Source organism: Dipodomys ordii, unplaced genomic scaffold (genome assembly GCF_000151885.1).
Source record: "Dipodomys ordii isolate 6190 unplaced genomic scaffold, Dord_2.0 Scaffold80, whole genome shotgun sequence".
Lineage (NCBI taxonomy): Eukaryota > Metazoa > Chordata > Mammalia > Rodentia > Heteromyidae > Dipodomys > Dipodomys ordii.
Window position 1 is genome coordinate 3,336,534 of NW_012267296.1, and position 19,624 is coordinate 3,356,157.

At 34.2% G+C, this 19,624-nt stretch overlaps 1 pseudogene; it reads left to right on the forward strand.

The window, feature by feature from the left end:
- Positions 1–6,607: 6,607 nt before the first annotated feature.
- LOC105992134 lies at positions 6,608–19,305 on the forward strand (annotated as a pseudogene).
- The last annotated feature ends 319 nt before the right edge of the window (positions 19,306–19,624 follow it).

Below are 19,624 nucleotides of genomic sequence, written 5' to 3' on the forward strand. Positions count from 1 at the left end.
GATAAGCAGAAAAGGTCAGAAGTTATGTACATATGACTATCAAATGAAATGAACCCCAAGATAGGGACATACATTGTTTTTTTCTTTCTTGCTATTGTTTCTAATGTATTTATAATGTACCATTTGATTTTTTTGTGTCTTTGTATGTTCTTCCCCCATGGTATAACCCTTGTTTTCACTGTATTGATGTTGTTATAATTTGTGGACTGGAAGGGAAAAAAACGCTTAAATAGGGATACAGGTTGACTCATTGTAACAATTAGATACACCAGACACTATGTTGAAAACGAACTTTACAACTTCAGGCTTGGGGAGGGGACAGGAGATGGGAGGGAGGAGTTGGGGAGGTGGAAAGGAATGGGATGGTAGGGAAAAAACAAAGATGGGGGTAAAAATGCTTGAGAGGAAATGTACTCATTACCTTACTCATGTAACTGTAACTCCTCTGTACAGTATCTTTACAAGAACATAATATATATAATTATATATTATGTATATTATATAATTCTATGTTGAAAAGCAAGTAGTTTTCAAACACGAAGATCATGTGCTGAGTGATGGAATTTAAGACCCACTTTTCTAACTAATATTTGGTTGTTGCTTTTTTTGTTTCCACTGGAGGCAGGGACTGCTTCACCTTTTCAGCATTCTGTTGGTGATCTTCAGGGTGTATAGATATCTGCTGTAGCAGAATTTAAGCTTCACATTGTCCTTATTTTTTTTTATCTTGACAGACATAGCATCCTTCTGCCTGGCTGTCATCAGAAAATCTTTAATCTCCTAGATTTTGTGAGGCATAGTGACATGTGGCACAGGGCAAGACAATAAACAATATGTTTATGTTCACATTTTCTCCTATATGAACACCTATAGTATTGAATTAGGGCAAACTCTGATGACCTCATTTAAAATTACTTACACTTTTAAAGACATCAGGCCAAATTTAGTCACATTCTGAAATACTAGAAGTTAGAATGTTACCTCAAATTCTGTGTGAGCAATCTACTTTTAACAGATGAAACAGCAAAAAGAGTTATAAAGGTATTTGTAATGATTTTTAAAGTTTCTTTTATCTTACAATTTGCATAGTTAATAAAAATGCGTTGTGATTTGAATTTGACTATTTTTGGATATAGCCCCCACAGAGGTATGTAGGTTAACATGAAGCCATTAGTTTTTGCTCCAATCCCAAATAACCAGTATACTTGAAATAAGAATTTTTAACAGAGATAACCCACAAGCAAGACTATATAAAGACTTTGAGATAAATTACCATCTAGAAGCTAGAAAAGATGTTATAGAAGTACACCTTGGCAATACCATGATTACATATTTTAGGTTCAAAAATTATAAAGAAATAAATCTCTGATACCATTGGTTTTGCTCTAGTAAACTAATAGAGATTTTTAAGAAGAAATGGGATGCTACTGAAACAAAGATTTGAAAATATAGATGTTTTAAGAACTGAGTAATAGGTGGAAGCTGAATTTGTATAGAGGTACATGTTAGAAAAGGCCAAGATTGCTTTGAAGAAAGTGGACATTCTAAGACAATTTGCTGGGGCTTCAGGAAAAAAAATAGGACTATAGAAAATTCTTATATTATCTCAATGACTATGTATATATCTACATACCCATACTGGTAGAAATATAAATTATAAAGTACTTCTAGTGAGTTGGAAACTAAAGGAAAGATGACAAATAACTTGTCCAAATTATGTTAGTATTGTTTTATGGAAAGAACTTTAAGATATTTCTAAGCAATGCTGAAAGTGTGATTTGCTTTCTCATTGATACTTATGGTAAAATGTGAAGAGAAGATATAAGACATTCTTAAACAAAAAAGAAATCAAATTTAATGTTCAGGGAGATCCTCTGCCTTATCATATTGAGGAAAAAATTGAATGTTCAAGAGAAAACATCAAGACTGCAACTGAATAAACACTTGCTACAGTGACTGTAGATGTTAGTTATAAACCTGATACTCATCACAAGTAAATTGAGAAATATAGATGTTGCTATGCACATAGACAGGAGAAATATCTTGTCTGGTGAATTTTGCTAAAGTAAATTTCATTGAAGCCAACAAATTTGTTATTTTGTTTTGATTTTTCTTTTGAGAAATTGTTACCACCAGAATTGGTGTTGGATAGGACAATATGATTAATATAATGAACAAAATGAATGAAAACAATCAGAATTTAAAAGTTGTACCAGATAACTCAATAGAGGTGTTTGGCTACTAGTGTACAGTATCCTTTAATAAAAATGGAAGAATGAAACTAAAGACTATTCAGAGATCAGAGGGCTATAATTGTCATTGTAGACCAAGAGAACACAGGTCCAGAAAGCAAAGATATCTCCTCAATTCTCATGTACAGGGCTATCTAAACACTTTCATATGGTCACATGAAGGCTAGTGAGGTTACTACCCAGAACCACAAAGCTATGACCACATACACCCTCATAGGCCTTCAGGGAAGATCATTGAGCCAAACATATTTATTCTCATGATTTAAAATTGAATGGAATTCCCTTCTAGGTCCTGGATTTTGATATTCATTTTTTCTTTTGTTATTTTTCTTTTCTTTTCTCATTTTTGTTGGCCATGGGCTTTAACTCTGGGCCTGGGTGTTCTCCCTGAGCTCTTCAGCTCAAGGCTAGCACTCCACCACTTGATCCAAAGTGACACTTCCAGTTTTCTGGTGGTTGATTGGATATAAGCATCTCATGGACTTCCCTGCTCCAGCTAGCTTTGAATAATGATCCTCAGATCTCAGCTGCCTCAGTAACTAAGATTACAGGTATGAGCCACCAGTGCCCAGCTCTAAGTGCATAATTATTTTTATTTTGTTTTTGTTTATTTATTTAACATTTATCTTTAAGTATCTGTGCAAGAATTTGCTATTCAACAAAGCAGTGTATTAGTACAATTAATCTTGATCAATGCCACCATTTCCATCAATCTCCCTTGTCCCTTCCAATACACCACTTCACTGAATTTTCATAATTTTTTACAATATGCATTGAATTTTATTATTGCATTTCCATCCCTTCTCTCTTAATTTGTCTACCTCTTCCTATTGATGTCAATTCTTTTGTCATCCATTAATTCCGATGATAAATACTGGTTCCAGAAGAGTGGTTCCCCTATAGACAAGCTTACTCATTTCAAACATTTTTATGTCTCTATTCTTAGTATATTATGTTACAAATTTTACTGTAAAGGTTATGTCTTTATTCTTTTGGGCTCAAACTGTAATTAAATTAAAAATAAGATTATACATTGTTTGTAACATCTTACTGTGACAAGAATGCATATTAGTTAAACTTCAGATTAACCTGTGCAATTGGACCACTATCATTTGCCTTTTACAATGAAAAGACACAAAAATATCAGAGTATATAAGCCTAATACATCACCGATTGTTAACTAAGCATAAATGGCAGACTTAAGAGTCAGACCAGAGGTAGGCTTTTGCTAGACACTTATATTTTTTGCCACACTATATTGTTCTACATATATATATTGACATGGTGACTCTTGTCTATGCATATAAAAATACCTGCATAGATGGTCATGGAGGGAGTGTAAAATCAGGATGTAAAAGAAATAAGTAAGGGTAATGATCTATAATGGATTCCTATCAATATTCTATCATTTAATCTCTAATTTATCTTCTTATATAAATAGTGAAATGCAAACCTTGATCCAGCAACATGAATTACCCTCAGTTTGATGTAAATTCTATTTTAGTTATAGAGATGGTTCTGGTTCCTTATTGAGAAGTTTATACCATGTCATTATTGCATGCCTTCATGTACAATGTTGTAAAACACTGTATTCGATAGCAATTTCTCAAATTCCATACAAATCTTAGCAACTCTATATAATCACTGTTATTTTCCTATAGTATCTTGGGCCAAAGGTTTTTTATCTGCTCCCTATTACCAAAAATGTATTATTGATGTATATATTTTACGTTTTCCAACCCTCCAAATATAACTTATGTGATGTATAAACTACACAATTAATATTTGCTTGTGAATATCATTGCTTTCTTTAAAGAAAAGTTAATTTGTTATTATGGTTAGAGCAAAAAGGGAGCATGGAGACAATACTACTGTACTGCAGAGTCAACAATACTAATTATGATCCTTTACTTGGAAGTATTGGTAGTATTTGAAACTTGAAATTGTTTTTCCTTTTCTTTTTTTTCCTTTGTTCAAGTTTGGTCTCTTAAGCCATTCCACTATTCAACACTAAAATGATTTATTATATTTTTTACATTTTTTGTGTGAATGCTTAACATTAAGAAGTCTAGATACAAAATAGCTTACAATTTTGCTACATGTTGTAATTTCAAATTGGCCTTTTATGTCTATATGTTTGTGTTTGTACATATATTCATTCTGTGAATGAATTCTGTTAAATTAAATTCTGTTAAATTAAATCCAGTGTTGTGTAAATTTTAGCAGTAAGTTGTTTGATGATTTTATATACAAAATCTTATTAACATTGAGATATTAACATTGTGTTCATACATTTCAGCCAAGAAAATATATTAACCATGTTACGAGATACCATTTTTGTTAAATAATTAAACAACTACAGAGATTCTAAAGCTTTAGAAACTAAGCTTTTGAGATAATTTCTGGTTCTTTTATACAAATTTAGGTCAATTCCTGATATTTACTTTTAAATATTACTCATGTATGTATTGCTAAGTCATAAATAATATTAGACAAATTAGTATTAACTAATCAGAATATATTTACAATTAGAAATTCCAAATACATAATGATACACAGAAATGAGATTACAACCTTATGGAGACTCTCAATTAAATAGAAAGTGATTATAGAAAAATGCATATATTTATGTATGAAAGATGTAGATTCAGAAAAGTTAGTTCAGCTATATCATCTGCTGCATATTTGATAATATTAAGTCTGGGAATAATTTTAATTTCAGAGCGAGAGTGATGAAAACTAGATCTCCACCTTGCCTATAAACTTCACTTTGTTATGAAATGATGTGGCAGAGGAGAATATTTTAAGATTTATTCAGAATTCAATAATAATAGAAGAATAGCACAAATCCTCTTCCCATAAGAGGGAAAATATTTTAGAGTTATTTATCCAGTCTTACAGATACTAAAAAAAATAATATAACTATCTTTCATTGACAGTGCTCTTTGCTGTTTGAGTTATCTTAAAATATTTTGAGTCATTTGAAAGATTTAAATATTCATAAAAACCTTTATACAGAAATCATTGAACATTGTGTTATCAGTGCCATAAATCTTCTGTTGGATATTTTGAGTTTAGTGCATGCAATGTCAATTACAGTTACACATTTGGTAATATTACTTCACAAGAAAGTCATGTTTCTTAGGTCTAGATTTAATATTATGCTAGAAAACATTTTAACTAATACTTATAAGAATATTATCTTCCAATTGAGGTCAGTTTGTATATTCAAGAGTGTAGCCATTTTGTTCCTTGTCCCTCTATTTCAGTCCTTCTCTGGGTTCCTTTGAACTAACTATAAGTTAGTTAAAGGAGTCTAGCTTTGCACATTATTATCTACTTAACAGTGAGCAGTGGGACATGGCATAAAGTTGTAACTTTATATAGAATACAATATGTTTTCTATTTCCAAAATTTAGTTTGTCAAATACAACTGGTTATTACAGACCAGAGTATAGATGATTTCATTTCTTTACTTATATCAAAACTGGATGTTTGAATCTGTACATTTTTATAAGGTGAGACCTGGTAATTCAAAACATGTACCCAATATGTACTTACTCAAATAATCATAAAAATAATGTCCATCTGTTCATTTTTTGTATTTAGAATATTAAGCTTTACTATCTTTATGAAATATGTCACAGCCTGTTCTGTCCAAGAGTTATCCTACAGTATTAAGAAATAGCAATTATATTAAAGAATAACAAGAGGTTCCTCCACTTTCGATATATTTTTGGCATCTGTAATGAGTTTCTTCTTGTGGACATTATTCCATTCCATTCTTCTGTAAGCTTGATTTGCTAGTTTTTATAAATGTATATGAATATGCAATATTTTTCTCTCTATGCCTGGCTTATTTCACTTAGCATGACTATCTCTTGTTCCATTCATTTTGCTACAAATCATAGTATTTCATTGCTTTTTATTATTGATTGCTTTTTATTATTGAGTAATGTTCATATACCATATTTTATTTAATAAATAAACCATATTTCCATAGATGTTTACCTGTATTAAGATTTGACTACCTGTGAATAATGTTGCAATAAATATGAGAGTTAATATATAATGATATATAATAGTATAATGATTTCATCTCCTTTTGGTGTCTAACAGTGGAATTTCTGGATCAAAAGGTGGATTTCTCATAGTTTAGTTTGAAAAGCACTTGCATATTATATTCTATAATGACTGTGTTCATTTATATTCTCACTACAGTACAGAGTAAGATCTCTCTTTTATTTCCCCAAATCCTCACCAGCGCTTTTCATTTCTTATCTTTTGTGTACAGCTTTATTTCATGTAATACAGAATCTCATCATATATTCTTTGGTTGCCTAAACTCACAACTGATGGTGGTTGTGGCTGTGGTAGCTGCAATCGTTGAGCTAAACACATCTAAATCAAATTTTTACACGTTTCCTACATTATGCTGCACTTCAGTTGTGAACTCCAGAGGAAAGATCCTGAAAAGGTTACAAAAGAGCTGGCAGTGTAAATGCAACAATGGAAGGCATTTTCTGCTGCTGAGCTGCAGCATAAGCATTAAACAGGCTTACCCACAAAAGAACTGCAACCCTAATGGTCTCTGTTGGCTGCTGAGCCAAAATGATTGTGTGGATTCTGTCCATTTCATGCAGCAGCAGAACAGTTCTCTATCTAATGGAGTTGTGAGTTTTTCATTAGTATTGTATTAGAGTCAATTTAGAATCAATTCCAGCTTTAAATTGCATATTTTCTCTCTCTCTCTCTCTCTTTATATATATATATACATATATATACAAATATATATATGCAGGTATTGAGGTCATACATCTTTGTAATTACTGTATCTACTTACTAAATTGACATTTTATCAGTGCTTAATATTAGTAATATTTGCTTTATCTGATATAAATATAGCTAAACCTGTTCATTATGGATTTCCCTTTCAATAGTAAATCTTTTACAAAACTTACTTTTTGTATATGTCTTTCTTTAGTACTGATGTGATTGTCTTGTATGGTGCATACATGTAAATCTTCTTCTTTTATTATTATTATTTACCAGTCTATTGTTTTTTAAAGAATATTTTGTTAGTCTGCATAATCAAACTCATCCTGAAAAGACCTTACATATTTAATGCAGGGTGCTACTCCTGTACAATTGTTTCTATAAAAATATGGCTATTCCTTTTCTATAATGCAACACAATCAGCTAAGATTCAACTCAACCCAAAATTGCTTCAAAACTGACAGCATTCCTAAACCTGCCCAAAATTCAGATTTTATACATGCACACATTCACACATACATTCACATACAACATTTGTTATAAAGGGAAAAAAGTAATGAATGAATGAATTTTCTGTTATTGCTATGGTACCTGGAATCCTTTCTTGTAACCTTCTCATTGTTTGTATAATAATGCTGTCTGTAAAATGACCTTCTACATGCTTTATGATACATAGTAATGGGCTTGCTTTATCAGAACTAGTTTTATAAGTGCCATTCTAACATACTTCCTTCTCAGGTGATGATAGAGAAGCCAGAATATCGTTGATAGGCAAATTTAATTCCTTTATATTTAAAGCTATTACTGAAGTGTATAAAATCTCTGTCATTTTATTAAAATATGTATTTTAGTTACATGGTATGAAATACATCTCTTGAATAGGAGTTTGTGGTATGGTTGAAAAGGAGTCAAAAATGATTTCTTTGTTTTTCACTGATGGCAGAAATGTTTATGTATATGTCCTTCAGAAACTCATGAAAGTAGGTTATGGCATTGCAGTGGACATGGTTTTCTGCAAGTGTCTCCAGAAACCACATCATTGAGCTCTGAATATACTCAGGCTTGTCATGGCAGCCATCATGGTCTTGGTGGTATAGGTTACAGAATGAGCATCTCCAGGTTCTTTGGACAAGCAAAGATAATGTTAAGGCTGTGTCATCAGCAATCACAAATCTTCTATCACAATATAAGAAGGAGATATTCTCCATGACTCTCATGATGAATTAATATGACTAAGGCTATGGAAGCACAGTTTGGGATAGAACATTGTCAAAGTACTCTCAGATGAACATAGTTACTGGCATCTGTGGCAATAATGATCTTGGACTTGAGTTTATGAATACAGATAGGAATTACACTTGGATACTGTGATGTAATAATATTAGTGCTACTGCTTATAAGTACTGTTAGTTTCCTTTGTGGTGAGATTCAGACTATATAATCTTTATGCATTAATTGAAAAGCAAAATAATTCTAAGGTTTTAGCACAAGTATAATTATTCCCTCGTCTAGGGATTATGAGAATTTGTTGTATAATAAATCCAATGTCTGATTAGGCAACCTTTGCGCTACTGTAACTGGGAAGCATACACTTGAGATGTAGGATGCAGGAAAGACCTTCATTGTCTCCTGAAGATGATGATAATGAAGATGCTGATGCTGATGACAACAATGATGATTTTATTATGTTGTGTCAGTCATGGGACTTGAACACAGGGCCTGAGCACTGTTTCTGGAATCTTTTGCCCAAGCTTAGCACTCTACCATTTGAGATACAGCTTGTGACTTATTTTGCATTAGTTACACATAAGAATATTAACAGATTTACTGCCTGGGCTGGCTTCAAACCACTATCATTAGATCTTATTATCCTGAATAGCTAGGATTCCAGGCATAAACCACTAATGCCTGGCTAGCATTTTTATTTTCTTAATGCCAGATAAGTAATCCTGATTATAGTCTGGGCTTGACAAAGTCTGTACTTGAGAATGTAACATAGGTATATGATAAATGATCAGTGAAACAACAAAGAAATTTTTTTTTTTTTTTTTGGCGGTCATGGGGTTTGAAATCCGGGCCTGGGTGCTGTCCCTCAGGTCTTCAGCTGAAGACTAGCACTCTACCACTTGAGCCATAAGGCCATTTCCAGTTTTGTGAGTGTTTTTTTGGAGATAAAGAGTCTCATGGACCTTCCTACTGAGGCTGGCTTTGAATCTCTATCCTCAGATCTCAGTCTCCTGAGTAGCTAGCATTACAGGCATGAACCACCGGCACCTGGCTATGAAAATCATTTTTATATTTTTGTATTTCAGTATAATTAATTATAGCAATGTTTTATAACCGTAATTTTAACTTAAAAATTATAATGTCTAATTTATGAAGGAATTATGAAGAACATGATGATTTTAGAAAGGTGAAATGAAAACAAAGTTGCTACAATTAGTGATACCAATACTAGTTACGATTTACTGAGTACTTTATGCTATGTTACAGAACCTTTACCACAAACCTACTAAATAAATGTTAATTTTCCCCATTTCACTTGAAGGCAAAGGATTTTATTTGTATTTATTTTTGTGTGTGTTTGTGTGTGTGTGTGTGTGTGTGTGTGTGTGTGTGTGTGTGTGTGTCTGTTCTGGGGCTTGAACTCAGGGGCTAAGTATTATTGTTGAGCTTTTGTGTTGAAGGCTATTGCTCTACCAAAGCTTGACTTCTGGCTTTTTTGATCACAACATTCCCACGGATTTTTCTGCCCAGACTAGTTTTGAACCACAAACCTCAGATATCAGCCTGTTGAGAACATAGGATTATAAGCCTGAGCCACTCATACCTTGCAAAAACGTTTATACAAGATCATACCCTAGCCCATATTTACCTACCTATTTAACTGTTGAAAAATTATGAATGCAATTCTCTTGCAAAACTTTTAGTCTTTGCTACTACTCTGTTACATCTATTTAAATGACTCCTCTGTCTACGTTCTTGAAAGAAATGAGAAATTTTCTTTAATATTGCCTAGATTTCAAGCATCTGATCAACTCCATTACTACATAAGATTTGGGTAAAACTAAACTGCTCAGCAAGTTACTGTGACAGAAAACTGATAGACTGTAACTGAAGCGGTAATAAATGATTCATTTGTTCAATACTCTTTATACCTATTTCTCTTTATGTATTTATTAAATGAGAGCTGTCATTGATGGAAAGTCCTACATATGTATAATATGCAGTGCAGCAAGGCTAATAAAACTTCACTGGGTATATCAAGTGAACAATAAACAAGATAGATTAATAATGAAAATTAAACTACTTTCAATCACATTTTGAACTATTAAATTATTCATTATTTTTGAAATATATTTAGTATTTCTTTTTAAAGCATATTTTAATTCAGAAAACAAAATTAAACATTTAATACATGACGTATATTTTTCTTGGTGTACTATATAACACTTTTTGTCCTTTCTTATTGCGATTGTAAAGTTGATATAGAGAGTAGTTACAGTTACATGAACCAGATAATGAATAATGTTTGAACCATGCCACCCTTCCATCAGTCTCCCAGTTTATCCATCTCATCCACATCTACAATATATATATATATATATACATATATGCATGTATATGCATGTGTATATATATATATATATATATATATATATTTCCATCTACACACACTGGAACAGGATAAATTATATAGGACTCTAGTCATTCACATACTGAGGCCAAAGGAGGATATACATAAGAGTGGTGGACAAAGGCTCAATAACTATGTATGGATGATAATATAAAATGGTATTCTGGGTGGGGGTTTGTGGAGGTGGAGGGAAGGGATGGTAGGGGAAAAACAAAGGAGGAGGCAACAATGCTCAATAGGAAATGTACTCATTACCTTGCACATGTAACTGTAACCCTTCTGTACAGCATTTTTACAATAAAAAAACCATAAAAAAGTATTATATGAAATGCACTCTAATGATATATATATATATTTTTTTTTTTGATCCAGTCATGGGGCCTGAACTCTGGGCCTGGGCGATGTCCCTCAGCTCTTCAGCTCAAGGCTAGTGCTCTACAACTTGAGCCACAGTGCCACTTCTGGCTTTTTTTCTTTTTACTTATGTGGTGCTGAGGAATCGAACCCAGGGCCTCAGGCATGCAAGTCAAGCGCTCTACCACGGAACCACCTTACCAACCCCTCTAATGTTATTTTTTTAAATTTTCCATTTGTCTTACTTGTTAATTTGTACCTGTGAGGTTAAAGGAGAGCACATAAAAGGTAGAACAAGGATGACCTAAGACAACAAAGATTCTCACTAGACACTGTGGAAAATGAACTGGATTTATTTAGTATTTCAAATACTTACAAATGTAGGTATATAATTCTATCTAGAACATTAGCCAATGATTGTGGAACACAAAAACATTAACTACAAATACTTGAATATAGTGATCTCTTAGAAAATAATATCATGAAAAGAATTTGATGATATTCTGCTGTACAATTCTACATCCATGTAATTGTTTTTTTAAGATACCTATTCTCTTAAAATTATTTTATGGCCATTTCAGCATAACTCAAACAGCATAAGAAAAGGATTTGTTGATGATGAGAAAATATAACCAACTGAAATAATTTTGTATTCACTAGGTAAGGATATTTTAAGACAACCTGATTAATAAATGAGTTAATGAGTTAAAGAAAGGATTCTCCAAAGAATCCAAGATGGCCAATAGACACATGAAGAAATGCTCAAGATCTCTAGCCATAAAGGAAAGGAAAACCAAAGCAACACTGAAGCATGAATGAGCACCGGAGAGCTCAGCTTAATTGATGATGCCTACTAAAATAAGCAGCTATGATATTTTATTCCCAGGTTGTTTTCCAGACCTAGGTTTCTTTCTCACCAGTGCATAGAATGAAATTGAATGGAAATGTGTGAACCCTAAACAATAGAGAAGCAAGAATAAGGATATACTCTATTTAAAGGCATAATTGTCTGTGTTGTTACACACAATATCACTGTCTTTTCTGAATTCTGGATGACATAAAATGAATAATACATTATGTTTTAGTAAAGAGCAGTTGTAGCAAATGGCAATACAAATTTTCAAGTGTCTATACTTGCCAGAATTCAAGCATCTATAAAACAACCTATTACATATACTATAGCAGGTCAGACAGATACTCAGAACTCTTTCAGGTACATACTGTTTACCTATGGTTACCTCTATGGCACTACAGATAAAGGTACAGTCTTACTAAATAAGGATTTAAATAAACTTATTTTGGGTTTTCCTTATAGTCTTGCCAAATAAAATACTAGAAAGTACAACTTAAGAAATATTGGCTATGTAAATCTTGATACTACCTTAAATGAAAATAAAAATCACCATGTAAGTAATGCTATATGCATGGTATATCCCTTAGATTACAAAATTCAACTCATATATTTTGGAAGTTGTCATCTTTTAGTTGGCCGATATTTTGTTTAATATTAGTCACATAAAACATAATTTTGGCCAGGTACTGGGTTCTCACATCTATAATCTTAGCTATTTAATGGACTGAGATCTGAGAATCACTGTTCGAAGCCAGCCCAGGCAGAAAAGTCCCCTTGAAACCTTTTCTCTAATTAACCAATCAAAAACTGGAAGTGGTTCAATGGCCCAAGTGGTAGAATGCTAGCCTTGAGCACAAAGATGCTCAGGGATAGCACTCACACCCTGAGTTCAAGCCCCAAAACCAACAAAAAATATAATTTTGTACATTTCAATATATATTAAAAAAATACATGTATTTTTCAGGTAAGATTATACAATATGTTATTGAAACTGTCTATTAACTAGATTTATAATACTTAAATAAAAATGTTAAGGAAAGAAGAACATTTGAAGACAGCTTAAAATAAATATTTGTATTCATTTTGAACATTCAAACTCCCCATATAATTTTATCAAAGTTTCTATATTGTTTTGTTTTCTTATTATATTTTCAAATTTTCTTTAAATGATAATATTTATATCCAATTTCATAGTTAGTTTCTTTTTTTTTTGGGGGGGGGTCCGGTCATGGTGCCTGAACTCTGGGCCTGGGTACTGTGCTTCAGCTCTTCAGCTCAAGGCTAGCACTCTACCACTTGAGCCACAGCGCCACTTTCGGCTTTTTTTTCTGCTTATGTGGTGCTGAGGAATCAAACCCGGACCTCAAGCATGCAAGGCAAGTGCTCTACCACTGAGCCACCTTCCCAGCCCAGCATAGTTAGTTTCTTTAGTGTAACTTTACTATGGAAAATATCACAATGATTGAGGGATTTTACAAATTTTAATTATCTAACTATATTTAATTACATCATTCAATCCCATAATTACCTCATTTATAAATGAAAAATATGAGAAAAATATTATTTTAAATTTAGTATCAGGATTCAAATATATTTTTACATAGAAAGAAATTTGCAGGTTTTCAAGACTATTCACATAAAAAAACAAATTTTAAAGCTCTATTTTGGGTTCATTTGGGTCTATAATAGTCTAGCCTCTTACAATATGAATTGTGTGACTATGAGAGTATGATTTTGGGTAATAAAAATAATGTATTACTAGATACTGCTGAGCAAGGAGAACTAAAATTCTTATTGTCAAACAAACATATTATGAAGAAGATAATTCAAACTAACATAAAGAATACCAGAGACCATAGAACTAGTACTCATAGGTAATGATAGCTCCTTCTCAGTTATCTCCAGGTGTTTTAGTAATTTGGATGAGATGAAACTGAAGGTTGATACTTGTTCAGTGCCCTCAAAGAATTTGAGATGTTAAACATGAACATACCATGGAACTAAGTAGCCATCTTCGATATTTACTCTATAAAGAATAAAAAGTAAAGTTGACACAGAAACTAGAAGTGAATATTACAGTAATCTCATTTGTAATGTTTTTTCTGGTCTTGGAGCTTGTACTCAAAAACTAGGAGCTATCCCTGAGCTTTTTTGTGCTCAAGGCTAGAGCTCTACTGCTTGAGCCACATCAAAATTTCTGGTTTGTATTTCTTTTTGAGTAATTTTATTGGAGATAGTCTCACGGACATTCCTGCCTGCCTGAGCTCCCTTGGAATGGCAATCCTCAGATCTCAGCCTCCTGAGTAGCTAGGATTGCAGGCCTTAGCAGCCAGCACCTTGCTCATTCAAAATTTTATGCAACAGAAAATGATCCAAATTCAACTCGTGGATGCATGATGTTTTATGTATACAATCAATATTTACCATTGAAATTTAATAAACCAGTAACACACTCAATGGCATGGATATATCTAAAATGCATTTTGCAAATGAAAATGCTTTTCAAAATGATTTATGTCTACATTATGACTTCATTGATATATTACAGAAAAATCAAAACTAACAAAATGGTGAAATATAAGATACAAGCATTCCTTCTTCCCCCTGAAATCAACAATTTGGCAAATAATTGTGTAGAAAAGTAGCTATGGAGTAGTTCAGGGGTTGACTTAAATACTATAGAAAATAATAGAAGAAACATTTTTTTAAAGAAGCTGAGAGTCACTGTACTAAATGGAATGGAGACCAGTTATATATTGCCACATCATCCCCATCTACTGCTTATTATGGAGAAAGAAGTCTCTGTCTTACACATTTGATACACTGAGGCATTAAACTCACTGATAGAGCTTGCAGGAAAATGAAGAACAGTCTAAATACAACCATCTTCTTCAGCCTTTGGGGGTAATGAACAACTATCCACTGAAGTTTCATCCCACACAAATTACTAAAACACCTGAAAATAACTGAGAAAGAGCTATCAGTACCTGTGACTACTAGGAGGTCTATGGTCTCTGGTGTTTTTTGGTTTTTATTTTTTGGTTTTCATATAAACCTGAAGCAGTATTCTCTGCTTACAATCTCAGTAACACTCATGCCCATTGGTTGTTCCATTAGCTACCTGAGCTTTTGTGAGACATTATAACCTCCCAAATTAGAAACTACAACATTCCCCCATTCATGTTCTAAGGTGGTTTGTACATCATATGCAAGTGTGTCCTTTACCCCACACCCCCACACAGGTGAAGGTCACTTTTTGTTTTTATTAAAAATAATCTATTTTTGCTATTTTTTCTAACATATTTGTAAGATATTTCTTTGTTGCTTTATATGTCCCTCCACACAGTATAACCCCTACTTTCACTGTATTTGATGTAGGTATAATTGTGGAGGGGAAGGTGGACCCATCACAAGAATGAGATGTACAAGATGTTATGTCAAAAAACGAATTTTACAACTTTGGCATGGGTGGCGGGAGGCAGGGAGGATGGTGGACAGGGGTGTGTGTGTGTGGAAATGGGAATGGATGGTAAAGGGAAACAAAGGAGGAGGCAAAAATGCTTGATAAGAAATGTACTCATTACCTTGCCCATGTAATTGTAACCCTTCTGTATGGCCTTTTCACAATTGAAAAAAAAAAAGAAATGTACTCATTACCTTGCTCATGTAACTGTAACTGCTTTGTACTGTATTTTCACAATAAAAAATTAAAAAAGAAAAAATCCGGGATAAAAAATAATAATATAAAATTTACAAAAGAATTGCAAATATAGAACACAATGTTCTTATATTCCATCTATCTAGACCTGGCCAATTTGAAAGATTTTGGCATATCATTCATCACTCTATCTCATTGGTGAAGATTTTTCCTTCCTAAAACCAGCTAAAAAAAGGCTAGAAAAAGCAAGTGATTGTTCAAATATGCAGACACTTTTACAATGTCACATCAATCACCAAATGTGAAGGAAACATGATTTCCACAACAAGCTTTCAATAACATCCCAAACTGGAACTCTAAGGATTTCCTGAGAAATAAGTGTGAGTGTTCCAAAAAGTGTAGATAAATAATACTTTAATGAAATCTTTGGAACATACAAAGACAAGGTGACCAAAGAGAAATAAAACATAAAGATGAAAAAGCAAGCAAAAACCCTGAAGCTGAAGAAATGAAAAATGTAATAAATGAGACAGAAAACTATACTAGTAAATTAAACATGTTAAAAGAAATGTGAATATATTTCAAAGACAGATCATTTGAAACCATCATAGTACAGAGAAATAGTGAAAGTGAGTGAAGAATTCTACATGATTTATAAGAACTATTCAAGAAAACTAAATCTTGCATAACTATTATGAAAGGTTAAGGAGAGGAAAAATGAGAGGAACCTTAAAGAAATAGTAAGCTGGGCACTGATGAGTCATGCATGTAATCCTAAATATTCAAGAGGTTGAGATCGAAAGAGCATGGTTCCAAGCTAGCCTGAAGAGGAAAGTCCATCAGACTCACGTCCAATTAAATAACCACCAAAAAACTAGAAGTAAAGCTGTGGTTCAAAGTAGTAGAGCAATAGCCTTGAGCAAAAGTACTCAGAGACAGCATCCAGGCACTGAGTACAAGCCCCACAATAGACCAAAAAAAAGTAGATACAAATGTCCCAAAGGTGGTAAAAAATAAAAATAATTCTGATCCATTAAGGTCAAAGACCTTGTCAGTTTTGGCACTCTGAAGAACACATCAAGACATATTCAAATTGTCAAAATTCAGAGATGTATGAGCATAAATATAAGAAGGTATAGGTGACTCATACCTGAAATTCTAGCTACTTTGGGGTCTGAGACTTGGAGATTCAGAGTTTGAGTGCAATCAAGTCAAAAATGATTATGAGACTCCCTATTGCAAAACCAACTGTCAACATGCAAAGCTGGAGGCAGGGTATGACTGGTAAGTACCCAGTGTAAGTTTTTGGTTCAAACCCTAGTAGTGGCTAGAAAAGGAAAGGAAAGAAAGGAAAAGAATAGAAAAGAAAAGAAACCTTAGCTGGGTGCAGGTGGCTTATTCTTATAATCATACCTACTCAAGAGGCTGAGATCTGACTATGAATGTTAAAATCCTGTCCAAGCACAGTAAAGTTTGTGAGATTCTTATCTCCAACTAAATACTCATTACACACACACACACACACACACACACACACACAGAGAGAGCTTTGCTAAGTCCATCAAAACCTTGCAAAAAGTAAAATGTGTCTGTTCAAAAGTAATGAAGTCCTTTCCTAGACAAAAGATCAGAATTAAGCAAGTTTAAACTTGTTTTACCAGACATATTTTAAAAAGTGTGTGTGTGTGTGTTCTCAAAGCTGAAATGGGCTGTTGCTAATTAGTAGTATGTAAGGGAAAGTATAAATCTTACTGGTTAAAGCTCATTCACATTTAATTCATTATATTTAAATATCAGGAACTTGAGTTCATGAAAGACCATCCACTAGCTGGTAGTGGGAAACAGATAAAGTTTCCAGGTGTAGGAGATTTGCAACACAGCTGGAGCTTGGACTGCTTGAAGCTATAGGACATCTGGGAGAACCAGGTGTTTTTGCCAAGTTCTTTATACCCAGGTTAGAAAACATTCAACAATGAAGAGACTGACCCCACCCCTTGGAAGTCCTGCCCCTCCCTAACCCCACCTCCAGCAAAAGGAAGGTAAGGGGTTTCTATGGTAATCATAAACAAGAGTCAAGAGGGTGGGAGTCCTCCTGGTGTTTGAAGAGTCAAACCTAGATAGAATATGCGGCAGTGTTGTGCAGACCCACACCCCTGAGATTACAGCAAAATATTTTCAGAGCCCTCTGTGTTTTCAAGCATCTGAAGTATTGGAGTTTGTTAGCCATGTGCCACGTTTTCTTGATGGACATAGAGACTGATGTTACTACCTTCTTATTGAACAATTCCTTACCTATTGAATGTTCCCACTCCCAGTGAAGGCATTTGGGAGTGTTGGAGTAAGCTACAAAACTCTGTGCCCCAAATCGTCTGATTTCTGCTCTGCCTAGATTCCACGATGCAGGCCTCCACCCACACTCCATGGCCTGCCTTGGTCCTCCTCATTACAGGATGTGCAGAGTTTTCTCTCTGGTTGTGCTATTCATGATGGGGGTCTCAGGAATCCATTTTGTTTACAACAGAATAGGGAAGCAAAGTGGTGAGGATTTTGTTGAACTAGAATCACAAGATGATGTTAAATTGGCCCTGAAGAAAGATAGAGAACACATGGGACACTGGTGCATCGAGGTGTTCAAATCACACCTAACTGAGATGGACTGGATGCTGAAGCACAGTGGTCCAATCAACTCTGGAAGCACAATGACAGCTTTGTGTGACTTTCGGGGCTCCCATCTAGCTGTTCCAAGGAACAAATCGTTCATTTCCTCACACAACTGGATATCCTGTCAAACGCAATCACACTATCAGTGGATTCTGAAGGCAAGATGATGCAGGAGGCTTTCCTACAGTTTGCCTCAAAGGAGTTAGCTGAGGAGGCTAAAGAGAAAATAAGACATACGTATGTGGAAGCATTCAAGAGCAATCAGGAGGAAATTATATCATCCTCAGAACTGCCTCTGAAGCTCACATCTGTGCAGCAGCCTCCTGGGCCCTATGACCGGCCAGGCACAGAGCAGAAATACATGCAAAATCTGAAGCAGGCAGGCGTGCAGAGAATGAAATCCAGTGCCTACAATGCTGCTTGTAGGGGATATGAGGAATACTGTGGTTATGGTGCAAGCTATGCAGGCTATGAAGGATATGATGGCTACAGTGCAGGGTGATGTAGCTGTGAGGGATACTATGGCTATGCTGCAGGCTTGGGGAATATGAGGGGAACAATGAACTCAATGCAACATATTGGGGTTACCAGGGATACAGTGGTTATGAGGGATACAATGGCTTCTGTGTAACCTATGGGGTCTACCCTGGGTATAGTGGCTATGAGGGTTATAAGGCATACAGTTGCTTCAGTGACATACAGATTCATCCCCAGTGTGTTGGAATCAGATCGTAACTACTGTCCACTGGGAATGTATGATCACAAGTATAAAGAAGGCGAGTTGAAAGTGTAGAGTACCTCTGGGCACTGTATCCATATGAGGGGATTACCATTCAAAGCCACTCAGAATGATATTTACAATTTTTCTCCCTATTTGCCCATGAAAGTTCATATTGAGATTGGTCCTGATGGAAGAGTGACAGGAAAAGCCAATGCTGTGTTTTCTACTTATGAAGAAGCTGTGGCATCTATGTCAAAAGACAAGACCAACATGCAGCATAGGTATATAGAACTCTTCCTAAACTCAAAACCCAGCACTGACACTGAGGCTTATAAAAGCCAGGTTTTGTGTCAAACAGAGTTGTCAGTGGCAGAGGTATTTCTAGTGGCTTAGAGAGTTGGTCAGTGAATGACTGTAATAAGTCACCACTACAGAAGTCAGAGCAAGATAACTAGTTTTGTAGAGCATTTGAATGATCTCTATCCAATTTGTCACATAAGCAAAGAAGACCAGTTTAAAGCTCTAGAGGAAAGTGTGGGACCCATGTTGTACCATGAGTTTATGAAATCTGAATTAAAAACATTACATCTTCACTCATTTCTAATGAAAATTTTTCTTCCTGAGTGTGATATTGAGTAAACTCTCTCTGTCTGCTTTTCTCAAATAAAATTTTAGTAACATAGTTCATAGTGATGTTATCTGAGTTAACGTT